The sequence below is a fragment of the Notolepis coatsorum genome (assembly GCF_963971535.1).
Source record: "Notolepis coatsorum genome assembly, chromosome: 8".
NCBI lineage: Eukaryota > Metazoa > Chordata > Actinopteri > Aulopiformes > Paralepididae > Notolepis > Notolepis coatsorum.
In genome coordinates, this window is record NC_140172.1 from 150487490 (window position 1) to 150515201 (window position 27712).

Sequence of the window (27712 nt, forward strand, 5' to 3'; positions counted from 1 at the left end):
TGCTCTTGTCCCGTAGACTCGAGTTGATGGACAGATACGGCAGCAGCCGCAGACTCACACACCTTATTGTCTAATGTAACCATGTCTTTACTGCCCTCCTCAAAGGGATTCCCATTGCTCAGCAACACCTCCATCAGGTCTTTGGCATGGCGTTGACAGTTTGTTCTTCACAATCAACTGTTGTTTACAGTTCTCATATCTAACTCTAGTTCTCCACATATTTATTGTCTCATTGTGTGAAATATCATATAAGATATGCTCCAATCATGTTTATTTTATTTTTATTCAATTACTCATTCATGAAAACCTAGGTACAGACACCAACATCACCATTGTAGGTTCAATAGAATACAAGTTATGAAGCATAATTCGAAATAAATACAGAAATTGCAGCCATCTATGATTTTTGCCATACCAGAATATTCAAAACATCAATATTTGAACTCCAGTTGATTCCTCACACAGTATTAACTTAAAATAGCAATACAAAATTATATTACACAGCAATTGTGTGAACATTAAGAAGTTTTTAAAGAATTCATGATTTCGATTGTGGGCATTTTGTATACATCTTTATTAAATTCAACTGGTTCCTTGGCACTCAAGCCAAAATTGTTCTATAGATCCTTATCTTCAAATTAGAAGTGAAAACGAAACTTTCGCATATACATTTTAAATGACTGAGTGTCCAGGCACCCCACTATCAGAAAAGTGTGTGGTTTTCTGGTCAGCAGGAGATGTGCATCTCTGGCAGCTTATGGTCAGTGGCATTGTTCGTCAAATAGTGTTGAACTTGAGTGTTACACCCTGAGTGCATAGTATAATAGACATATTAGCATGGTAGGTAGTAGTATACGGATAGTAACATAGTACATAGTAGTAAGGTACTAGTAAAAGACAGTTATTTATATATATTATATTGTAGAAATCATCAGAATAGAGAAACGCAAAGCCGTTTGTCATTTATTTCGCAGTAGCACAAGTGACAGCTGTCAGAACTATGCCGGGCTAGCTTCTGACAGCTCGTAGTAATCAAACATTTATCAATGAAACCCCACACAGGGCGTCTCCTCTCAGCAGTGATGCAGTCGTAATATGGGACCTGCCCAAACGCCACGCGCATTCATGTTCCCTCGGTTGCACACAGAACAGATGATTATTATGCATAACAATGTTTTAAATGTAATTGTAGTTACAATTTCTTTAATTGAATTAACTTAAACTAGAAAAGTAAATACAAACTAAATTAACAATGTAACTTAGAGTTAGTTTACAGAAGGACAGTTTCCTTCAGAATCAGACTGAAGCACAACGTGTCTCATCCTTCCAGATCAAGCAACCCCCCACCAACTGGTAGCCTACAGGGCTTGTATTTTGGTTTGGCACTTCTCGTTGTCATGCTATCGGTATCCTATTATTATGCAAAGTCTAGGTGATAAGTGCCGGCCGGGTACTTATCGCACGGCGCGACGAGTCCAGTGACAATTGTGAACACATTTTTGTGTGCGCGCGTGCACATCATTGCGCGCACTTCTGCCTCAGTGACCTACCTAAACGCAGTTTAACCGCGTTTGTGCACGACTGCATGCCTGCCTCTCAGCCCAAACCAAAACCAACCTCCTTAAAGTGACAGTGCCCCATCAACACATCAAAACAATACCATGGGGAATTAGGTCTCTATAGAACCCACTACAATATAAATATTATATTTATTAAGTATTTATTTGCATCTCAGATATTGATTGAAGGTGTGTTTCTATATGGGTGACATGTCCCCATACACAGGGCATACGAGGGCATTCGCATGTAGTCACTAGCTCTCCACCCAATCCAATGCCTATATGGGAGATTTCCCACAACCTGTTAAGACGGCACTCTCTTACGTTAAGACAGCACTCTCTTACGCCACCATCGCCAAAACACCAAAACATTGAAATGTATTGTCATCATACAGCATAAGTACATTACAATGAAATTAAGGGTGGCATCCAACCCCAGTGCAAATGTAACAGTAAAGTACAATAGTAATATTAATATAGTGATTAAGCTGGGTATAAGATATATACATTTGTTCTACTGAGAATAATGCTAATCACATGTATGTACAGAGTTGTAATATATTTAAATGTTTCAAACATTTTCTTATGTACCCCAGTTGCTATTGCATGCACATATTTGTGTTTTATTACACATACATGTACATACATACCAACTATTCGCCTGTTTTATTCTCAACCCATCCATAGCAACACTATTATCACCGACATCTAAGAAGGGAGATCCCCCCTTGAACGGCCCTTCTAAGGTTTCTCTCCTCCACATCGCCTGTGGTGCTTTTTTCCTATTGCTAGGTTTTTCCTTACCTTCGCTGGGGTATGTCTGGGAGTGTTGCATTTATTTATTTTACATTTATTTTGGATTTCATGGTGGGTTTTTTGTTCTTGATTTATTGGGATGTTTCTTCTTGAATAGTTTAAAGAAGACTTGTCCGGCCCATGGTTACATTAACTTGTGATTTCGGGCTTTACAAATCAATTTGATTTGATTTAATTAATATGCATTTATATGTCCAGTGATACAGGTATAATATAATATAATAACCAGAACCCCTGTCATCAGTCACATCACCCCGTCCTACGCCAACTACACTGGCTTCCCATTAAACACCGCATAGACTACAAGATCCTCCTCCATACATTCAAGGCCATCCACAACCTCGCCCCTCCATACCTGTCCGACCTCCTCCACATCAACATTCCCACCCGGTCCCTCAGGTCTGCCTCCTCCATCAACCTGACCGTCCCCCCAGCCCGTCTGTCCACCATGGGGTCAAGAGCCTTCAGCCTTTTAATTGTTGTACGGCGACCTTGAGTGTCTTGAAAGGTGCCTTATAAATAAAATGTATTATTATTATTATTATTATTATTATTATTATTATTATTATTATAAAGACAGTATGGTCAGGCACTCTACTACTGGCCCCTGAGCAGCTAACACTGGAGCGGTTAAAGCTGAGGTGCCTTGCTCAAGGGCACAGCTAGCAGGCACGTGCACACATAGAGCCCAATGGGTGCACAAGCACCTGCCCTTTTGTGCCTCATAAAAAAGTGCCCTTTTTATGCCAATTATTTTGACCTATTTTCTTTTTTACCTCCATATAGAGAGAGTGATCTGCAATCTGCTTGGGTTGGGGGTGCAATTCCTAACAGGCTCAACCATATGGATAAAATGTCCCATATTATGTGCAAACTAAAAACAGATATTACATTACATTACACAAACTACAAACAGATATTACATTACATTACACAAACTAAAAACAGATATTACATTACACAAACTACAAACAGATATTACATTACATTACACAAACTAAAAACAGATATTACATTACATTACACAAACTAAAAACAGATATTACATTACATTACACAAACTAAAAACAGATATTGTCTGAATTACTAGAAGAAAGAAATGCACCACCTTTGGCTGATAGTTCAGTTCAGTAATTTTTTATTTCGGGCTTTCGACACATAACAACGGTCATTCCATAAATCACCACACTTTTACCAGCTGCTATTGCAGCATTGTCCAATTGTCCGAAAAGGGCTAGGGAGAAGCATTAGGCTTGTTGGGCCCTACCCCTGAAGACTTACGTTTCATTTTTTTCTTAAATTTTTTTTATAATTTTTTTTACATACATACATAGTAGATACATATAGTACACATTTCAGTGCACACATATAGTACACATTACAGTACACATTACAGTATAGTATACCTGCAGTATATAACAGTATATATAATAGTATATAGTACATAACAGTGTATACAGCACATATATAATTTGATGTGAGATATATAGTACATGATATATACAATACAATATAGTACCATAATATAATAGTACATACTGCAAATATAGTTCAATATAATATACAAATGAATTATAATATGATAATATAATGTGATATGATATAGCGCACAATACAGTATCATACGTATTTATATATTTTTTTATTTTTTTTAATATGCTCTTCTTCCCTTCTTTTTTTTCTTTTTTTTTATTATTGCAAAACAAAATTATTAAAAGTCAGTACTCAACACACAATGCATAATGAAACTAACAATTAAGGTGGCTAAAATGACATGCAAGTACAGAAACAGAAAACAAAAAAAATATATAATAATATTTTACCGTATACAGTGTATATCCAACGAAATTACCAATTATACCAATGTCTTATACAGGATATACCCCTAATACCTATTATCTAAAACCCTACACACATATGCTCCAGCTCGAACCCCCCCCTCCCGGACCCCTCCTTGGATAGTACCTCCATTATCCCTCACTCCTAACCAGACACTACCATTATAAGCTAGCTTTTATTCTCTCCACCACTTCTAACCACATTGACATTTTGGATTCGTTGAGACCCAGAATTCTTGCTGTAGATATTTCTTGATAAATCACATCGAGATATGTAAGAAACCAAACCTTCCGGCACATTTTTTCCGGTTGAAACCAGCGTGATGCGATCAGCTTTTTAGCTACTGTGATACCCGATAAAACCAATCTGTTTAGCTGTGGATTTACTGCAAACTCAAAAACATCATTCAATAGTAATACAGAGGGGTGTACTGGTATATTCCAAGGTACGAGTTTTGATAATTGATGGGTCACATCTTTCCAGAATGCCTTAACTGGTGGGCAGTCCCAATACATGTGCATAAATGTCCCTTCGTCTCCATTTGTACATTGGGAGCATTTTGAGTCTTGTTTAAGACCCATTCTGTTCAGTCTTATAGGAGTCAAGTATTACTGTGAATATAGTTAAGATTGATTTGTTGATGGTCCGGGTTCCTTGATGTAAGACGGACATTTGCCCATGCTCCTTGCCAATCAAAGTCACTTTCCAGGTCTGGTATATCCCTCCTCCAGACTGAATGAATGAATGAATGAATGAATGAATGAATGAATGAATGAATGAATGAATGAATGAATGAATGAATGAATGAAAACTTTATTTAACAGATTGCAGAATGGGTACAATACAGTACGGCTCAATACATACAATTGTTAAGGGGATGCAGACCTGAGAAAGACGTTTGTCTTGTTTCCATCAGGGTCCCCCATTTTCAATTCATATAGACATTTATGACATACACAACATACATGACATTTATGGCATAGGGACATATAGGTATTTAGTACTGATACATTTGTGACATAGGCGGTATTCAAATATACAGTACTGTTACCCCTAGATCCTGACAGAGTATATACATATGATGGGGAGGGGACTGTACATTAGGAGGGGGTGGGTGGGTGGGAGGGAAATATACATACGGCGGGGAGGGAATATATACATGCGGTGGGGAGGAGATTGTCTATTAGGAGGTGGTGGGGGTTTTGGGCATTTACGGTGGCCAGTTTCGAATTGCAGCCTCCCGTAGGTGCTCTTTAAGAGCGGTTTTGAATGTGGGCAGGGATTCACATTCCTTTACAGCTTTGGGTAGGGCGTTCCACATTGTTGTGGCATAATTGCGAAACGTGTTTAGTCCCTTGTTTGAGCCGAATCTGGGTTTAACATGATTTGTTGAGCTTCCTCTGGTGTAGTGGTTGTGGTATTCACTGACCTTTGGGAGACAGAGTCTAGTTGGAGGGTTTCATACGAGGACGTTAGTAATTGATAATAAAAACCTGATACAAAACCTCTCGATGTCTCTCTTTCATAGAAGAATTTGTGGTATCTGTGGTGTTCAACTGGTATGTCTAATGGAACACCGTGAGACTTCAAACATAGCCGTAACTGTATGTAAAAAAGCCATGTGGACTCGGTGAGATTAAATTTTGTGTATATTTCTCCATAACTACAAAAACCCTGGTTGTTAAAAACATCCCCTAATGAGTGTATGCCTTGCTCTTCCCATATAGGGAATCTTATAGGACGTTTTTCAATTAAGAGTGCATTGTTATTGAATAAGGGAGTGTGATTGTGCCATTTTTGTGGGTTAGGATATTTTTTTTGTGTTTCACGCCATATCCGGATCGTATGGGTAATTATGGGGCCAAATTTCCGCTCACAGTGCTTGATTGGTAGTTTAGTGTGTGCTATGTCCTTCAGTCTATGTGGGGCTACTATGTTTTCTTCCAATTTTCTCCAGGATACTAATGCTTGGGGATCAAACCATGTTGTCAATGGTCTTAATGTGTACGCCTTAAAATATTGGAAAAAATCTGGAACTGCCATGCCACCGTCTGCTTTATTTCTCTGTGCGGTGGATCTTTTTATACGTGGTGGTTTGTTATTCCAAATAAATTTGTATGTGGAGGAGTGTAATCTTTTCCAGTAACCCTCTGGAGGGGGTAACGGTAGCATTGAACTGAAGAAGTTGATTCTAGGTAGTACATCCATCTTAACTATTGATACCCTTGCCTGTACTGAGTTTTTAAGTTTTGCCCACCTGTCCAGGTCGTCTTTGATTTTGTTTTGTATTTTTGTGTAATTGTGCTTCACCGTTTGTCTTATGGTGGGAAATATTTCCACACCCAAGCATCTAAAATGTTTTACCATAGGTATCTCACCTGGGAGGGTTGTATCTTTTTTTGCAGGGGTGTTAAGTGGAAGGAAAGCCGACTTCGGCCAATTTATTTTAAATCCCGATAAATCACCAAAGTTCTCAATCAACTTGAGTAGATGAGGCAATGTGGTGTTGGGGCTTTGCATGAACAATATTACGTCGTCCGCATATAAACTAATTTTATGTTGTGTGCCCTTGATTACGATTGGTTCTATGGATTGGGATTGTCTTATATATTGTGCTAAAGGCTCTAATGATAGATCGAATAGTCCGGGACTTAGAGGGCAACCCTGTCTGGCTGAGCGTGATACCGGAAAGATTTTGGAGATGAATGTACCTGTTGTAATCATGGCCTTCTTCCATTCTGTACCTATCAAAAATAGATTTTTTTTAGTCTAGATTTGAATTGATTTATGTTTTCACAATATTTTTGCTCATCCTGTAGCCCGTTCCACAGGGTGGCTCCGTAAGAGGAGATACACATTATTTTCAGGTTGGTTGAAGTTCACATGTTTTTTTGAAGTTCAATGGTCCTCTGAGGTTGTATCCCCCCTCTTTATCCAGAAATGTGCTTCTTACATTTACCGGTAATTGATTATTTCTTGCTTTGTACATAAAGAGTTTTAAAGTTTACCATATCAATGAACCTCAAAATGTGTGACTGTAGAAACAGTGTGTGTGTGTGGTCCCGATATCCTGCATTGTTTATTACTCTTATTGCTCTTTTTTGTAGGATAGTCAATGTATTTATGGTTGTTTTGTATGTGTTACCCCGTACCTCTGTGCAGTAATGCAGGTAAGGCAAGATCATTGCACAGTACAGAGTGTGCAATGAGTTGGGATTGAGTACATGTCTCACCTTACTAATAATTGAGATGCTCTTTGCCATCTTAGCCCTCACATATTCTATATGTGGTTTCCAGCCGAGTTTATTGTCTAAAATCACTCCCAGGAATTTATTTTCATATACTATTTCTATTATATTATTATCTATTATGGCTGATAGTAATTTATTAATTTCTTAGGATTTATTTTGGTCTAATAAATGTTTAAGGTTCTTAGATGGATCCCCTGCTGCCTTCTCCTCCTCTTCCTCCTCCTTCTCATCCTCATCTTCCTCATCCTACTCTTCCTCCTCTCCCTCTTCCTCCTCCTCCTAATCCTCCTCTTCCTCATCCTCCTCCTCCTGCTCCTAATCCTCCTCTTCCTCCTCCTCCTCCTGCTCATAATCCTCCTCTTCATAATCCTCCTCTTCCTCCTCCTCCTCCTCGTCCTCCTCCTCATCCTCCTCCTCATCCTCCTAATCATCATCTTCCTCATCATCCTCATCCTGCTCCTAATCCTCCTCATCCTCCCCCTCCTCTTCCTCATTCTCCTCCTCCTCTTCCTCCTCCTCTTCCTCCTCCTGCTCCTGATCCTCCTCCTGCTCCTCCTCCTCCTGATCCTCCTCCTCCTCCTCCTCCTGATCCTCCTCCTCCTGCTCCTGATCCTCCTCCTCCTCCTCCTCCTCCTCCTCCTCCTCCTCCTCTTCATCCTGCTCCTCCTGCTCCTCCTGCTCCTCCTCCTCCTGCTCCTCCTCCTCCTCCTCCTCCTCCTCCTCCTCATCCTGCTCCTCCTGCTCCTCCTCCTCCTGCTCATCCTCCTCATCCTCCTCCTCCTGCTCCTCCTGCTCATCCTGCTCCTCCTCCTCCTAATCTTCCTCCTCCTCCTCCTGCTCCTCCTGCTCATCCTGCTCCTCCTCCTCCTAATCTTCCTCCTCCTCCTCCTCCTGCTCCTCCTCCTCCTCCTCCTCCTCCTCCTCCTCCTGCTCCTCCTGCTCCTCCTCCTCCTCCTGCTCCTCCTCCTCCTCCTGCTCCTGCTCCTCCTCCTCCTCCTCCTCCTCCTCCTCCTCCTCCTCCTCCACGGGGAGCAGCGTACTGGCTCATGTAAAATGGCAGGCCATGCATTATGCAGCAGCTTAGGTACCAGTGTGGGATCTTCATGTCCTCGGCTACAGTCCACTTGTCGCTGCTCTGGTCGTAGCGCTCCACGTTGGAGATGGTGTTGAAGCCATCAGTGTCGCCTCCAACCACGAAGAGCAGGTCGTCCAGCACCGCAATGCCAAAGCTTCTGCGGGGGGTGAGCATGTCGGGCAGGGCGCTCCAGGAGTCAGTCAAGGGGCTGTAGGCCTCCGCGCTACGCAGGATGTTTATACCGTCTGACCCTCCCACCTGAGGACAGGACACACGAGAGGAATGTTTTAGTGTGTGGTTAAGGCAGGCAGACACTGTATTAATCCATTTAGGGAAATGAGGGCATCACAGAAGCATTGCAAGTCAAATGATATATCTATACAAATATCTAGTATAAAGTATTTGTCTCCGTGTGCACCTACTGCATAGACATGTCCTCTGTATGCAGCGACTCCCAGTCCTCTACGCCTGGTGCTCATGGGGGCGATCAGAGTCCACTGGTCGGTGTCTGGGCTGTAGCACTCAGCTGTGAACTGATAGAAGCCACCACAGATGTAAACCTGTAATAAAAAATAATATTCTAATTTAGTTTATATATTCCATTTGATTTCATTCTTCTTTAATTGTCTGTTAATGTTGATGCACCAAAGGACCCAGACACATCTTTTGTATGTGCAAGCTTACTTGGCAATAAAGACATTTATGATTTGTGATCTAACGTTCCTTATGTTCATCTAGCACCTTGTGTCCCTCAGTTCCACCCACCTTGCCCTGGAGGGCTGCTGCCCCGGCGTAGATCCTGTACTCCAGCATGGGTGAGATCACTGTCCACTTGTCGGTTTCAGGCTTGTAGCGCTCGGCGGTGTTCAGTACCACGTGTCTGTCGTGCCCTCCCATGGCGTAGATACAGCCGTCCAACACGACCACGCTGAGGTAACTGCGGCATGACTGCATGGGAGCCGCCTGCAGCCAGCTGCGAGTGACGGGGTTGAACCTGCGCACACTGTTGAGAGCCTTTCTGTCGTACCAGCCACCGACGCAGTAGACCAGACCGTGGAGATAAGCGGTGCCGTGGAACGACCGGGGATTCTCCCCCTCAACGCTCACGTCCATCCATCCACCGGCTCGGATATCGTAAGCCTCCATGGCCAGGAGGCTTACGAGGCTGCCGCGACCCCGGACTCCGATGGCCAATAGGACCTCCTGGGGCAGGCATGGGCGGGTCAGGGGGTTTGGGAGCCTGTCGGAGCCAGGGGGGTTCAGGACGCTGAGGATGAGGGGCCTACAGTCGTGGCTGTCCCTCACCACAGGGTTGTTCTCGACGTTTCTTCTGAAGTAGTCAGGCCTCATCAAGCCCATGCGAACCTGGGAAGAGACAAGCAGACAGCGGGTACAACTTAGACATCGGTTGTAGACGGTTTCTGTTGCAAGGGAACAGTTTGGACCCAAATGTTTGACAACCACTGTACTAGGGAACCTAGTGTTGTTTTAATGTAATGCACAGTACTACAATTAGTTTTTTATTTAATTTTTTATAAATGTTTTTATTTAATTTTCATACATAAAACAGAACATAACAGTACAATAATAATAATAATAATAATAATAATAATAATAATAATAATAATAATAATAATAATAATAATAATAATAATAATAATAATAATAATAATAATAATAATAATAATAATAATAATAATAATAACAATGACAACAGCGATGACAACAATAATAACAGTAACATGAATCATAATGACCTTGGCAAGAGACAGACAAACAAGGAAAAGTAAAATAATATAAAAAAAAATAAAAAAATGTGGCTCAGGCAATAGCAACCATGCCTCGAACACCGTCTCCTCGCTCTTCACGTTCAGTTCATCCCTCTCGATGATGTCCACCAGTTGCTGCGGGGACAGCTCCACAAACTCCTGTGAGACGTGCAACATCTCCTCAAAGTGGCACACGATGCAGAGATGGGCCTTGCGCCTCAGGTCAGGGCAGCAGTAGATGTCCGTGAACCTCCAGATGCCGACACAGTTTTCCAGAGACAGCTGGCCCTCTAGGAAGTCAGAGCATGCTCCTACTATGCCAGTGACGCGAAACTGGTCTGCAGCCACCAGAAGCTCTTCCACGTTCTCTGCTGTCACCAGCACAAAGCGTGTGTAGGAGTACTCTATGATGGGCTGCATCATACCCGGAGACACCCCAGGGATAGTGTGGACTGCTTTCTCTGAGTCGCTCCAGCGAGTGAAGAGGGCTCTGTGGGACGCAGAGTATAGAGATATCTGATGAGTAAACAGTAAGCAACATTCTGTCCTGTGTAGTAATATATTTTCACTGTAGAAGTATAGGGTCTTAGCACAGTAGAAGTATAGTATCTTTTTAGAGTAGAAGTACAGTATAGTATCTGTTTACAGTAGAAATGCAGTATAGTATCGGTTTACAGTAGAAGTACAGTATCGTATCTGTTTACAGTAGAAGTGCAGTATAGTATATTTTACAGTAGAAGTGCAGTATAGTATATGTTTACAGTATAAGTACAGTATATTATATGTTTACAGTAGAAGTACAGTATAATATATGTTTACAGTATAAGTACATTATTGTATATGTTTACAGTAGAAGTACAGTATAGTATCTGTTTACAGTAGAAGTGCAGTATAGTATATGTTTACAGTATAAGTACAGTATATTATATGTTTACAGTAGAAGTACAGTATAATATATGTTTACAGTATAAGTACAGTATTGTATATGTTTACAGTAGAAGTACAGTATAGTATCTGTTTACAGTAGAAGTGCAGTATAGTATATGTTTACAGTAGAAGTACAGTATAATATATGTTTACAGTATAAGTACAGTATAGTATCTGTTTACAGTAGAAGTACAGTATATTATATGTTTACAGTAGAAGTACAGTATATTATATTTTTACAGTATACGTACAGTATAGTATATTTTTTACAGTAGAAGTACAGTATATTGTCTTTTTACAGTATACATACAGTATAGTATCCGTTTACAGTAGAAGTACAGTATAGTATATGTTTACAGTAGAAGTACAGTATAGTATCTGTGTACAGTAAAAGTACAGTATGGTATCTGTTACAAAGGGTCAGATTAAACCGAATATATATATTTATTGCTTGAAATCCCTTGTATAATATTTGTATATCGTTTGATATCCCTTGTATATTATTTGTATATATACACGGAATATCCCTTTACCTGGGTACAAACCAGAGTAATATGCGCTCTCCTATTGGACAGCGACCCCTAGGCGCCAGCGACCAAGCCCCCAACGGCAAGTTCAAAGGCAACTCCGGGCATGTCTCAACATGTCCAGGGTCTGCGCAGTAATACGAGACAGAACTGAGGTTGGCACTAGATAATTCACCTTACGTATAAATACGGCGCAGGTGTAAACAGCAGCAATTCGTTCATTACTAGTAAAGCATTCACCACGAGACAACGTGCAGTGAAGTGAGCAACTTTGCCTCTAAATAGAGCCTTGAGAACCGCGTGCGAATAGATTGCTAAAGTGTCAGAGTTTAACGCAGTAACGTTGAGTTCGACTTATTCTAATGTGAAGTAATAGTCTATCATTTATAGTGTATCGTGCGGCTACCATTCTTCAGTGACCAGCATTACCACCGGTTCGTCGTGTATATAGCTAGTGCACTTATCCAGGCCGGGCGGCCTAAACTCGTGCCCCCACCCACATCCTAGACGAGAACCGTTGGATATGTACACCGGAGAACCTACACCGGCGACTGCAGAACCATTTCTGGTTGGATTATATTGCTTTGGTACCGTGACTGCTGGAGCAGAGAACCGTCGACCCCACTATCGTTTGGGATCTACCCCCCGTGAGGATCATCACTCGAGCCCGCCTCTAGGAAGAGGCTGGCTAGCTGTCTTCCATGCTGTCGAGCATACTGGATTATAGCTGTTGCTTTGTCTACTGATCAAGGGAGTACTGCACTGGCTCCTGTATCTGGAACCTCGTTATTCCTCGTTGACCCAGACTTTGTACCCGAACATTCCTCTACCCCGGCCGGCCTTACACCCGGAGGGAACCCCCCAGTGTCTCCAGCTGGTACTAGTGTGCCCTATGTAATTACTATGCCACAGGTGGCGTCAGTTTAGACCCATCTTAGTATTCATACTATTCTCATTGACTTACGCTCTTGACTTACTTTACGTGTGTTCTTCGCCATACAAGCGCAAGCATAATTCTCAATCTGTAACCTAACGTTGCTTGATAATAATAAATACCCTCTAAATAGTACTTTATGTGTCATTGCCGTATTCTTGTGTGGGTGTTCACCATATATATTCATGTACTGTATGGCCAGTAATTAAAGTACATAACTAGTAGTGGTTTAATATACCATACTCTTTAATACAGTCAGGGAATTGTACCCCTCAGTTACAATTGGTCCTTCGAGCCGGATGGTATCAGTGTAATATCTAATATAATATTGATATTAACCATGGCCAGTGGTGAACACTCCCCAAGCGGCTCTCCCAAGCTAGAACGCCCGCAGCGCAAACGTCAGCCACCTCCCTATCTGGAGGAATACGCTGTCAGTCTAATACCTAGCTTTAAACAGACGTTAAATGCGGATAAAGCGGATAGTCAAAGCATGTCAAATCCTACCGACCAGGCGACCCTGCCAGTAGAGACCCCAGTGGGTTCTAACGAAACTGACCAAGCTCACGGGGGGGACCAGGGGGGACATGACATGACTATACCCCCAGACAACGTCAACGGGATAGTCCCCGGAGAGCTCCAGGATAAAGAAAGCGTTCCAGGGACAGAACCCGACACACGACCAGAAGAGAAGCGCGCCCAGGAGATGGACCTCGGGGCGCGCCAAGAGAACAGATCTCCAACGAGCACTGTCAGAAGCCGATCACCTCCGTCAGTGTCATCCCCCAGCGAGGCGGACCAGATGCTGGCGCAGGCATTCATCGCCACCCTGGCAGCCTCCACCGAACGCGATCGACTTCAGGGTGAACGCGATCGACTTCAAGCACAGACGCTTAGTGAGCGCGAACAGTCTTCCATGGAACAAGAGCGCCTCCGGGCGCAACAACTAAGTGAGCGCGAACAGTCTTCCATGGAACAAGAGCGCCTCCGGGCGCAACAACTAAGTGAGCGTGAACACTCTACCATGGAAAGAGAGCGCCTTCAGGCTCAACAGACGAGCGAGCGCGAACAATCTGCAGACCAACGAGAGCGCCTTTACGCGCAACTCCAAGCGCAAGCCCTTAGTGAACGCGAACACTCTGCCACCGAGCGAGAGCGCTTCCAGGCGCAACAAAGGAGTGAAGACTGGAGACCAGACGCCTCCAGACGGAAGAGAACATTGAAAGAGGCCGTGCCGATGCACAGCGCGCCGCCGCCAATGCACAGCGCGACACCGCCAATGCACAGCGCGACGCCGCCCATGCCCAGCGCGAAGCAGAGCGCGACATCGCTCATGCCCAGCGTGAAGCAGAGCGCGACCGGCTGCAGGCGCAGATGATAGAACAATTGATTGCCAGGGCGACACCCCCTCTCTCCGCACGGAGCTCCAGGACATCATCACGACAAGGGTCTAGGGCACCTTCCCCTACCCGACCAAGTGACCCGGAACCCGGCCAACAGAAGGATCCTATCTACGTCTCCGAACCCCCTCCCCGACCGGTCCATACGAGACCCAGCAACCGGGAAGAACCGGCCTACGCCGCCGAGAGACTGAATAGAAGACTTCAGGACCTAGACGAGGAAGAGGAAGAGGAGGAAAGTCAAGCCCACCAGCAGCAACGTACTCAGGACCAGGAGGCCCAGTACAGCCCAGACTTCACCCCCGAGTCACTGCGCTACAAACCCCCGACTCAACTCACGGGTGAGTTTGACGCACAGTCAGCACCGAGGAACAGCACCTGGGTACCCGGCCTCTGGTACCCACCAAGTACCAGCCCACGACAACACGTACGGGGAGACTCGCCCAGGAGGCCTCTTCCCCTACGCTCACCAATGTGCCAGCCATCCATGGCATCGTACCTTGGCACACCGACGTTCCCAGACTTTACGCACGAGGACAGAGCACAGTACACGGAATTACGGATGTGCTTAGAGACGATGATGTCCGACGTCCCTGATGAGTCGTACAAATATGCCATCCTCCTCAAGCATCTCAAGGTGCCCAGAGCGCATAATATAGCGCTGGCATATTCCAACTCAAGCACCCCATACTCCGCGGCTCTAGTGGCCCTCGACCAGCGTTATGGACGCATATGGGACTACGTGATACAAGAAATAAGAAATATTGACCGTCTCCCCCCAGCCAAAGACAATAGAGCATTGGATGACCTCTCTATCAAGGTACAATCCCTGGTAGGGATGCTGGGGTCCCAAAAGGAAAAAGGGAGACATGAACTATATGCTAACTCTAATGTGGAACGAATACTAGAGAAGCTACCTCCAGCCCGCCAAGAGCGCTTTCGGCGGCAGAGAGACCACCGTGATCCCGACGGTCCCGAGCCATCCCTCCTAGACCTGGCCGCCTTCCTCGCGACAGAAGTCAGCAGCCTACGACTTGATACGTTCGTGTGGAGTGGACCAAGCCCAAGAGATGGACCTCGGAGATCTAATGATAACCGCCGGTCGGTGACCGTTATGCACCAAGCCGAGTCAGTACCGCAGCACAAGAACCACAACACCCCCTCGATGAAAGAGAAGTGGAAGATTGTATGCCAGTACTGTGAAAAGGAACACTGGCTGTCTCAATGTGACACTTTCAAGAAGATGACCGCTGACGAGGTGAGTCAGTGGATCAAAGCCAACCGCCGCTGCTTCCGCTGCGCGCGCAGCCATATGGCAGCCGAGTGCCGTCTAAAGAAGAAATGCAGCAAGTGCGACGGCGCCCACTTGGATGTCTTGCATGACAGCAACAAGAAGAAACTCGCACCCCCAAGTAGCTCGAGAGTGAACGTCATGTATATCGACCCCGCCAGCAGCGGGAGCTCCCGAGTGCTCTTGAAAGTGGTCCGAGTGATATTAAGCTACGAGGACAAGGTCATGGACACTTACGCCGTCCTGGACGATGGGTCAGAAAAGACTCTCCTCCTCGCATCCGCCGCAGCCCGGCTGGGTCTGCGGGGGAGCGAAGAAACAATGACAATCCGTACTATAAGAAGAGACCTGAAGACCATAAAGGGTGAAAATGTCTCCTTCATGATAGCAGCAGTCGGGCAGCCCGAGAAGCAGTATAGGATTACTAACGCCTTCACCAGCCAAGACATAGGCCTGTCACAGTACACCTACCCCATCCCCAAGCTGATGGAAAAATACATGCACCTACGTCAACTACCTATACCGCTCATCGACGGCGCCACCCCGACCCTGCTCATAGGATCCGACCACGCACACCTCATCGTCCCAACGGACCGGGTCCACATCGGGCCCAGAGGCTGTCCAGCAGCGGTCGAGACCTGCCTAAGATGGACACTACAAGGCCCCCTCTCCAGGTCTCCCAACCGACCAGCAGCCACTCGTTGCCTCCACTCAAGAATAAAAGAAGAAGACACCACCCTCTTACAGCACGTCGAGAGGCTATGGCCATTAGACGCAATGCCCTTTAAGAATGAAAAGAAACTTGTTCGACCAAAGGAAGACACTTATGCCATAACCCTCCTCGAGCAGAGGACAAAGAGAGTCGAGGTCAATGGAGTGATGAGATACGCAACTCCACTCTTGAGGCGAGAGGGTATGCCCACCCTCCGCGCCTCAAAAGAAGCGACGGAGCGATATCTACTGAACACCGAGCGGCGTCTAGCCAAAGACCCCACTCAAGCCACTGTGTACCGCGCTGAGATTGACAAGCTAATCACAGCGGGACACATAAAGAAAATTGACATTCAAGAGGCCGATCAGACGACCGAATCATGGTACGTGCCCCACCACAAGGTCCACCACAACGGCAAGGATCGTATTGTGTTCAACTGCAGCTACCAGATCGGACTACAGAATCTGAATAAAGAACTCTTGCCCGGCCCAACACTCGGCCCCTCTCTACTAGGCGTGTTGCTACCTTTCCGCCAAGACAAGGTGGCCATCAGCGGCGACATCAAAGGGATGTTCCTGCAGGTGCGACTAGTGGAAGAGGACAAGCCCCTGCTGCGGTTCTTATGGAGAGAGAGGATCGGGGATGAGCAACCATCCATCTACCAATGGGAGGTCCTCCCTTTCGGAACCACATGCAGCCCATGCTGTGCTATGTTCGCACTGCAAAAACATGTCGCAGAGGACCCAGCAGCTGACGAGGAGGTCAGACAAAGTGTAGAGAGGAGTTTCTACGTGGACAACTGTCTGCAAAGCGTCTCGACGCCAGAAGAAGCCGAAGCCCTCCTACTCAAGCTCCGCGCCTCACTGATCAAAGGCGGCTTTGATCTCCGGCAGTGGGCCAGCAGCGACCCTCAAGTACTTCGCAGCCTCTCCCCAGAGACAAAGGCAGCAAGCAGCGAGACCTGGATGGCGACCATCCCAGGTGAAGCCCAAGAAATGACATTAGGACTAGTCTGGCGCTTCAAAACAGACTCGCTCCATTACAGATACACACCCCTGACCACGGAGCAGGGAAGGTCGACCTCTCTACCGACCACCAGACGGAGTGTATACAGAACACTCGCAAGGCAATATGACCCGCTGGGGTGTATCCTACCTTACACCACCAGGGCGAAAATTATTGTACGAGAGCTGTGGGACAAGGAACAGGGCTGGGACGACCCCATACCCGACCACCTCGCTTCCACCTGGAGAGAGTGGGAGAAAGAACTCAACTCGCTCCCAAATGTGAACATACGCCGCAGCTACTTCCCACCCACAGTGCGGCTGGAGACGTGCCAGATGGACCTGCACGTCTTCAGCGACGCCTCAGAAGTAGCCTACGGCTCGGTGGCTTACTTGCGGGCCCGAGAGGAGGGAGGAGAAATACACACAGCCTTCATCCTGGCTCGCTCAAGGATAGCCCCCCGCAAGCAACAATCGATCCCGCGTCTAGAGCTCTGCGCAGCCCTGGTAGGCGCGCAACTCGCCACGTTAATCCAACGTGAACTCACCATCCCGGTGCAAAGAACAATCCTGTGGTCAGACTCCATGACCGTACTCACATGGATCCAGTCCGATTCGTGTAGATACAAGGTCTTCGTGGGAGTCAGAATCACAGAGATCCAAGACATAACAGAATCAGCATGCTGGAGGTATGTGGACACGAAACAGAACCCAGCAGATGTCATCACACGGGGGATGTCCCTAGATGACCTCACACGTCACAATATCTACAGTGACGGTCCTGAGTTCCTCAAGCTCCCGGAAGAAGAGTGGCCTAAACCCACCCCTCGGGAGGCTAGTCAAGAGGAGGCAGAGATCAAGAAATCTATGTTCTGTGGGTTGACGCACACACCAGTCCCCACCGACCCTAACATAGACGACTGCCCCACCCTTGAGAGTGCGCAGTTAAAGACATTCCTGTGGCACCACCCTGAGGTTCCCTCCACTACTGACATTAATGCAGCTAACTACGAAGAAGCAGAACTCCTTCTGCTACAGTGAGCCCAAAGAGACTCGTTCCCCGACGAGCTAGACTGTCTGCAGGGATCAAAGCCAGTCCCGTCAGACAGCAGACTGCTCCACTTGGCCCCTGAGCGCGACGCCCATGACCTCATCAGAGTGGGTGGTCGTCTGAGACGGGCCCCGGACTTAACGGATGACGTCAAGTTTCCTATAGTCCACAACAGCCGACACAAGGTCACCGAGCTCATCATAAAGAAATACGACGAGGATGTGCACCACGCTGGGGCAGAGAGAGTCTTCGCTGAGATCCGACGTCGCTATTGGATACTGCAAGGAAGAGAAGCAATACGATGCTTCCAGCGGACCTGTCTAGACTGTCGCAAGTGGCGAGCACAGCCCAGTATACCCAGGAGGGCCGACCTGCCTCACCGCTACACCCGACCCGTGGCGAGGCTGATAGAGTTGCCAAGGCTCCCTGACTCCCTTGATGACGATCATGACCCACTGACTTTGTAAATTGCCCTACTCCCCACAACAGACATTGAGTAGTTGACAAGACGATTAATCTGTCTTTGCTTTATCTAATTAGGTGCGGACTAATTAGGAGGCGGCTGTTACAAAGGGTCAGATTAAACCGAATATATATATTTATTGCTTGAGATCCCTTGTATAATATTTGTATATCGTTTAATATCCCTTGTATATTATTTGTATATATACACGGAATATCCCTTTACCTGGGTACAAACCAGAGTAATATGCGCTCTCCTATTGGACAGCGACCCCTAGGCGCCAGCGACCAAGCCCCCAACGGCAAGTTCAAAGGCAACTCCGGGCATGTCTCAACATGTCCAGGGTCTGCGCAGTAATACGAGACAGAACTGAGGTTGGCACTAGATAATTCACCTTACGTATAAATACTAGTAAAGCATTCACCACGAGACAACGTGCAGTGAAGTGAGCAACTTTGCCTCTAAATAGAGCCTTGAGAACCGTGTGCGAATAGATTGCTAAAGTGTCAGAGTTTAACGCAGTAACGTTGAGTTCGACTGATTCTAATGTGAAGTAATAGTCTATCATTTATAGTGTATCGTGCGGCTACCGTTCTTCAGTGACCAGCATTACCACCGGTTCGTCGTGTATATAGCTAGTGCACTTATCCAGGCCGGGCGGCCTAAACTCGTGCCCCCACCCGAGGAGTCCTAGACGAGAACCGTTGGATATGTACACCGGAGAACCTACACCGGCGACTGCAGAACCATTTCTGGTTGGATTATATTGCTTTGGTACCGTGACTGCTGGAGCAGAGAACCGTCGACCCCACTATCGTTTGGGATCTACCCCCCGTGAGGATCATCACTCGAGCCCGCCTCTAGGAAGAGGCTGGCTAGCTGTCTTCCATGCTGTCGAGCATACTGGATTATAGCTGTTGCTTTGTCTACTGATCAAGGGAGTACTGCACTGGCTCCTGTATCTGGAACCTCGTTATTCCTCGTTGACCCAGACTTTGTACCCGAACATTCCTCTACCCCGGCCGGCCTTACACCCGGAGGGAACCCCCCCAGTGTCTCCAGCTGGTACTAGTGTGCCCTATGTAATTGCTATGCCACAGGTGGCGTCAGTTTAGACCCATCTTAGTATTCATACTATTCTCATTGACTTACGCTCTTGACTTACTTTACGTGTGTTCTTCGCCATACAAGCACAAGCATAATTCTCAATCTGTAACCTAACGTTGCTTGATAATAATAAATACCCTCTAAATAGTACTTTATGTGTCATTGCCGTATTCTTGTGTGGGTGTTCACCATATATATTCATGTACTGTATGGCCAGTAATTAAAGTACATAACTAGTAGTGGTTTAATATACCATACTCTTTAATACAGTCAGGGAATTGTACCCCTCAGTTACAGTATCTGTTTACTAACCAAGCTAACCTGAACCAAGCTAACCTAAACCAAGCTAAGCTGAAGCAAGCTAACCTGAACCAAGCTAAACTGAACCAAGCTAAGCTGAACCAAGCTAACCTGAACCAAGCTAACCTGAACCAAGCTAACCTAAACCAAGCTAAGCTGAACCAAGCTAACTTGAACCAAGCTAACCTGAACCAAGCTAAGCTGAACAAGCTAACCTGAACCAAGCTTACCTGAAATAGTCGCTGCAGTCACACAGGAGGGCCTTGTGGGCATTCAACTCAGTGCTGTTGACTTTAATAACCACATCACAGAGCCTTCCCTCCAGATGCAGCTCATTAAGGATTGTACAGGACATTGTTTCCTTTTCCATGTGGGGATTTTAAATTGTATCTACAGAATATATTCAAGCTTACAGACAAATAGCCGGGAACAACAAGTGAGATCTCCTGATGAATTGAAAATGGGGGACCCTGGTGGAAACAAGACGAAAGTCTTTCTCTGGTCTGCATCCCCTTAACAATTGTGTGTATTGAGCTGTACTGTATTGTACCCATTCTGCAATCTGTTAATAAAGTTTTCAATCAATCAATTCAATCAATCAATTGTCTTCTGAGATCTGAGATATTCTTCTTCTTTCTTCTTCTTTAGTTCTTCTTTTGAATTTCCCGCAGGCGTATTACTGCCCTTCTCAGTTCTTATACTACGCTAGTGGTGTGCCATAGTTAGGCCTCTGGTAAACCAACTTTTGATTGTTTACCCTCTTCTTCTTCTCATCTTCAAAACACACTATCTCCTTCTTCTCTGCTCCTCTTGCCTGTCCAATACTAATAAATACAGTAACGCTATATCCTCTGGTACAACTCTGAAGCATGCAGAAATGTCAGCACTGCCTCTGTGATCAGCTGGTGGTTCTCATTATCCATGCCAAAGAGAGATTTAAGAGAGAAGGAAGAGACTCCCAACTCTACCAGACTTTTATAGAACTGAGAGAATTGTTGAATATATACTCTACACAAATGTTCTAGAATGTTTGATTATGACATCATACTGTGACATCACAAATGTTCTAGAATGTTCTATTATGACATCATACGGTGCCATCACAAATGTTCTAGAATGTTCTATTATGACATCATACTGTGACATCCAGTGATTACTCTTCCAATCTTAATAACGCTGTTACCGTTACTGCCAAAAAATGCAGTGCGTTACTATGATTGAAGCTGTTTTTTTCAGATCAGACAGATCTCTGCGCTGAGAAGGAATACTTTTTTTCCTTGGTTAATTGGCAGTGCGCGATTGGCTGAGGTTGAGTAAAATGTCATGGTAAGCCAATCAGAGGTAGAGGTGGGCGGGTGTTCGAAATAATCCAGTGGCTGACACACAGCGACAACACAAGCGACTCAGTTAACGACAGACCGCGGTTCCGTGTACGTTTTGATAGTTTGTTTGGCGAGCCCAAATAATCCAAAACCAATCCAACGAACAACACAAGCGAGCAGTCAACGACAGACAGTCCATGAGCATTTTTTGTTCACTCTTGTGTTAGTTGTGTTGCAGCGCAGGGCACTACAGTAGTGGAGGCTACAGCCTTATCAACAGTGCTGCACTTCCTGGTTTAATAGCACCGTCTTTAGGTGCTCAGATATATATACTGATTGATAGCTCAATACACACAATTGTTAAGGGGATGCAGACCAGAGAGACTTTCGTCTTGTTTACATCAGGGTCCCCCATTTTCAATTCATGACATTTATGACATACACAACATACAGATATAAGAATCTAATCTAATCATCTAAACTAATCTAATCGTGACATTTAAGACATGCATGACATATATATATATATATATATTGTAGTGCCGAGAGATGGGAGTCGGAGATGGTAGCTCGGTAGAGCGAACAGCATTTATTTAGTACACAAAAACAACATGCTACTCCTAAGTTGCATGCACTCGACTCACCCGTGGTGGCAGGAAGTGCCACCTCCTATAATGTCCGGGCGGAACTCTTGTTCCTAACAATAGTTCCGTGGGTGAATTATGTATCATTAACAATCACTACACAAGCCCCCCCAGAATTCAACCATGGTCAAAATCCCCACGGCGGGGAGAGACAACGACCCGGCCGCGGCGTGAGCGGACAACCCGGGGCGCGGTGCAAGCGATTGCGCCCTCCACGGCGCCCGGGGGCATGAACCGGCCACGGTGAGTGCGGAAAGCCAGGGGCGGGGAGGTAGGGGCGGCGCAAGCGCCCGTGTCCTCCCCGACACCCGGGGGCACAGACGTCGACGAGGCCAACGGCGGCTCCGTCGTTGGCGGGTCCCGGGGTAGCGGCGGACGGCCCCGGCGGGGGGAGAGGGCCAGCTCTAAGGGCTGGGAAATGTCTACGTGGGCGGGCTCAACCCTGTGGTGGTTGTACCCCACCTCAAAGGCGAGCCTTCGCCAGTCCTCAGGGGCCTGTGGGCTAGGGTGTCCGGTGGATAGGTCATTCAGCAGCGTCGGATCCGCGTGACCAATCGCGACGTCCTCCAGGCGTAGACTGGAATCTGCAGTCCCGAGGGCCTGGATGTCGTGGTCGGAGGCCTGTTCCGAGCCCCTGTCGACGTAGTCGAGGTCCGGCTGTACAGCTCCGATGACGACGTTGGGCTTCTCGGCGACGTGTCCCGCGGCGCCCTCGGAATCGTACGTGAGCTCTTGTCGTGCCGACCATGGCTCCGCTACCTTTGACTCAGACGTCGTGAGGGGTTCGTGGTCGGTGAACGCTGTAAGAAGGCCGCCGTATGTCGCCTCATCGCGGACACATGCCAACGAAGCCCGTGTCTGTGCATTTATTAGGCGGCCATGCCTAATGTCCACGAGGAGACCGTGTGCACCCAGGAAATCCGCCCCGAGTAGTGGGAACGAAATGTCGGCCGTGATGCAGTCCCACGTGAACCGCTGGCCCCCAAAACACAGTTCCACGGTCCTTGTACCGTAGGTGCGGATAGGGGTATCGTTGGCGGTCGTCAGGCGTGGACCTCTATCATCGCCGGCGGTGTCCTCTTTCGTAGCTGGCAGGACGCTCCTCTGAGCACCGGTGTCGCAGAGGAATTTGCAACCGGAGAGTGTGTCCCTAATGAAAAGCAGCCGGTTCGACATACCTGCGCTCACCGCTGCTACTGGGCGCAGGTGTCTGCGTTTATGCGTTATGCCGAAAGTGCAAGGGGAACGGCATCTTGTCGCCCTGGCGCCGAAACGTGCGTGGTAATAACACCGGCCTGCGGCAGCGCTGCTCCTGATCTTCCTCGCCCCTCCCCCCTGCGGCGTGTAACCGCATGTCGAGGCTATTAGCCCTGGGGCAAAGTGTCGAGTGGCCAGGTAGAAGCGGTCAGCCTCTTCTGCTAAAGCACGGGGATCAGCAGTCGCTGTATTGGCAAGTGCCGTCTGCACGTGTGGCGGCATGGATCTGAGAAACAGTTCGATAAACAGGAAATCAGGCCGTTCCGCACCTAGCAGGTTTAACATCATCTCCATGTGCTCCGAAGGCTTGCTGTCCCCCAAGCCCCGTATAGCCAGCAAGCGTCGGGCCCGCTCCGACTGTGACAACTCGAATATACTGAGTAGGTGCGTCCTAAACGCCTCATATTTATTCCGGGCAGGCGGAGCTGTTATGAAGCCTACCGTTCTCGCCGCCGTAGTGTTGTTCAGACTCGAGACGACGTGGAAGTATCGAGCGGCGTCATCCACGATTCCCCGTAGGGCGAATTGCGCCTCCGCCTGGGCGAACCACGCCGCCGCAGAATGCTCCCAAAACTCCGGCAATCGAATAATAACGGCATCGTTTGCCATGTTCGGTCCGGTCCCTGATACTTCAGCGAGACCAACGTCGGGGTCACCAGTGTAGTGCCGAGAGATGGGAGTCGGAGACGGTAGCTCGGTAGAGCGAACAGCATTTATTTAGTACACAAAAACAACATGCTACTCCTAAGTTGCATGCACTCGACTCACCCGTGGTGGCAGGAAGTGCCACCTCCTATAATGTCCGGGCGGAACTCTTGTTCCTAACAATAGTTCCGTGGGTGAATTATGTATCATTAACAATCACTACAATATATAGTATCTGTATATATATATGTCATGCATGTCTTAAATGTCGCGATTAGATTAGTTTAGATGATTAGATTAGATTCTTATATCTGTATGTTGTGTATGTCATAAATGTCATGAATTGAAAATGGGGGACCCTGATGTAAACAAGACGAAAGTCTCTGGTCTGCATCCCCTTAACAATTGTGTGTATTGAGCTGTACTGTACTGTACCCATTCTGCAATCTGTTAATTAAAATGTTCAATCAATCAGTATATTTGTTATTTATTTTTGGTATGGTGCTTAACAAGCATCATTTAATGTTGTCCAGTTGTGGCCTGTTGAGGGGCAATACATATCAAAAGTTCCAAAACATCTATTGTGTTTGTATTTGTATGATCCACTATATAAACATAGTAATTATAATATCTACATACATGGCATTTGGTTGGAGGCTAGTCTCACTTTGTCCCACAGCAACATTAAAATAGTTTAGATTTGTGTATGTTGTTTATGTAAAAAATGTACTTGAAAGTAATGCAACTGCCTCTGTTCTGGTCTTTACCATTTATTGAATGAACTTCCATTCTCTCACCACAAGAGGGCCACACGCTCCCACGGCCTTCTCTGACATCACAGTCCACTAGAGGTGGGCTCACTCATAACCCCCACTCACCCTAACCCTCCTCTAATCCTGACCCCCCACTCACCCTAACCCTCCTCTAATCCTGACCTCCACTCACCCTAACCCTCCTCTAATCCTGACCCCCACTCACCCTAACCCTCCTCTAATCCTGACCTCAAACACGCAACCAAATTACAAACCATGTTAATTCATTCATCAAATGAATTAACGCTTCAAATGGGGAGGAGAGGAGCGATCTCCAGCTGAGAGGAAGGATCACTTCAGATCACATTTGGCTTTTAGAAGGAGAGGAGAAGAAATCTCCAGCTGAGAGGAAGGATCACTTCAGATCACATTTGGCTTTTAGAAGGAGAGGAGAAGAGATCTCCAGCTGAGAGGAAGGATCACTTCAGATCACATTTGGCTTTTAGAAGGAGAGGAGAAGAGATCTCCAGCTGAGAGGAAGGATCACTTCAGATCACATTTGGCTTTTAGAAGGAGAGGAGAATAGATCTCCAGCTGAGAGGAAGGATCACTTCAGATCACATTTGGCTTTTAGAAGGAGAGGAGAAGAGATCTCCAGCTGAGAGGAAGGATCACTTCAGATCACATTTGGCTTTTAGAAGGAGAAGAGAAGAGATCTCCAGCTGAGAGGAAGGATCACTTCAGATCACATTTGGCTTTTAGAAGGAGAGGAGAAGAGATCTCCAGCTGAGAGGAAGGATCACTTCAGATCACATTTGGCTTTTAGAAGGAGAAGAGAAGAGATCTCCAGCTGAGAGGAAGGATCACTTCAGATCACATTTTGCTTTTAGAAGGAGAGGAGAAGAGATCTCCAGCTGAGAGGAAAGATCACTTCAGATCACATTTGGCTTTTAGAAGGAGAGGAGAAGAGATCTCCAGCTGAGAGGAAGGATCACTTCAGATCACATTTGGCTTTTAGAAGGAGAGGAGAATAGATCTCCAGCTGAGAGGAAGGATCACTTCAGATCACATTTGGCTTTTAGAAGGAGAGGAGAAGAGATCTCCAGCTGAGAGGAAGGATCACTTCAGATCACATTTGGCTTTTAGAAGGAGAGGAGAAGAGATCTCCAGCTGAGAGGAAGGATCACTTCAGATCACATTTGGCTTTTAGAAGGAGAAGAGAAGAGATCTCCAGCTGAGAGGAAAGATCACTTCAGATCACATTTGGCTTTTAGAAGGAGAAGAGAAGAGATCTCCAGCTGAGAGGAAGGATCACTTCAGATCACATTTGGCTTTTAGAAGGAGAGGAGAAGAGATCTCCAGCTGAGAGGAAGGATCACTTCAGATCACATTTGGCTTTTAGAAGGAGAAGAGAAGAGATCTCCAGCTGAGAGGAAGGATCACTTCAGATCACATTTGGCTTTTAGAAGGAGAGGAGAAGAGATCTCCAGCTGAGAGGAAAGATCACTTCAGATCACATTTGGCTTTTAGAAGGAGAGGAGAAGAGATCTCCAGCTGAGAGGAAGGATCACTTCAGATCACATTTGGCTTTTAGAAGGAGAGGAGAAGAGATCTCCAGCTGAGAGGAAGGATCACTTCAGATCACATTTGGCTTTTAGAAGGAGAGGAGAAGAGATCTCCAGCTGAGAGGAAGGATCACTTCAGATCACATTTGGCTTTTAGAAGGAGAGGAGAAGAGATCTCCAGCTGAGAGGAAGGATCACTTCAGATCACATTTGGCTTTTAGAAGGAGAGGAGAAGAGATCTCCAGCTGAGAGGAAGGATCACTTCAGATCACATTTGGCTTTTAGAAGGAGAGGAGAAGAGATCTCCAGCTGAGAGGAAGGATCACTTCAGATCACATTTGGCTTTTAAAAAAGGAGAAGAGAAGAGATCTCCAGCTGAGAGGAAGGATCACTTCAGATCACTTCAGATCACATTTGGCTTTTAGAAGGAGAAGAGAAGAGATCTCCAGCTGAGAGGAAGGATCACTTCAGATCACATTTGGCTTTTAGAAGGAGAGGAGAAGAGATCTCCAGCTGAGAGGAAGGATCACTTCAGATCACATTTGGCTTCTACGCTGCGTGGCATGAGTGGAAAGAGTTGATTTTTTTAAGGTGACGAACATTCACTCACCTTAACATCCTTCGTCCGTGTAAACCACCCACCTTTCAGTCACACATTCACACACCGCTCATCGGGAGCAGTTATGGGTTAAGTGTCTTGCTCAAGGACACGCTGATCGGGAGGAGCGGGTATCGAACCGGGAACCTCCGGATAACCAGACGACTGCTCTACCTACAGAGCCACTGTGGCCCCTATATATATATGTAAACCACCCACCTATATACAGTATATTTATTTATTTATTTATTTATACAAATATACCACCATAATGCAGATGCCTTGACCGGCACATGTAGTCTGTCCTGACGCCCAGTGTTGGTTATCGTCAGTGAGGCATCCTTACCTGTTACTTCTGCAATGAAGTTTCACAACGTGATGAATGGAGTTGTATGAGTTATGATCATTGGGTCTCATTCTCGAAAATGTTTCAACGAGTTCTCTTGGAAGACTTATCTTTGAACCGACTGAGACAGAATCAATGACAAGTTCACTCTGAGTCCCCAACATGCTGGTAATAATGTCTTAAGGGGCTGAAACGGTCACAGCTGTGATATGATCTGATATCTGCTTAGAGAATGGCATTCTGTCTTAAACTCAAAAGCGCATTCCCGTTCAGGTCATTTGCATACAAAAAAACGCCTCCAGAGCCCCTTAAAAGGCAAAGTAATGACGCAGCTGTGTGGAAATGGATGCGGAAGTGCCTTGCGAGTCTTGCGTGACCCATCGAAATGAGATTAGATTAATGTATTGTCATCATATATAGTACAGCTCGTGGTACACCTGCCGCAGCGCGCGCACACACACACACACGCGCGCGCGCGCGCAATATACTCTAGCCTACGGCGTAATGAATGAACGCAGTATAGGCTTATTATTCCATTAATGACTTGTTGCATTAGGA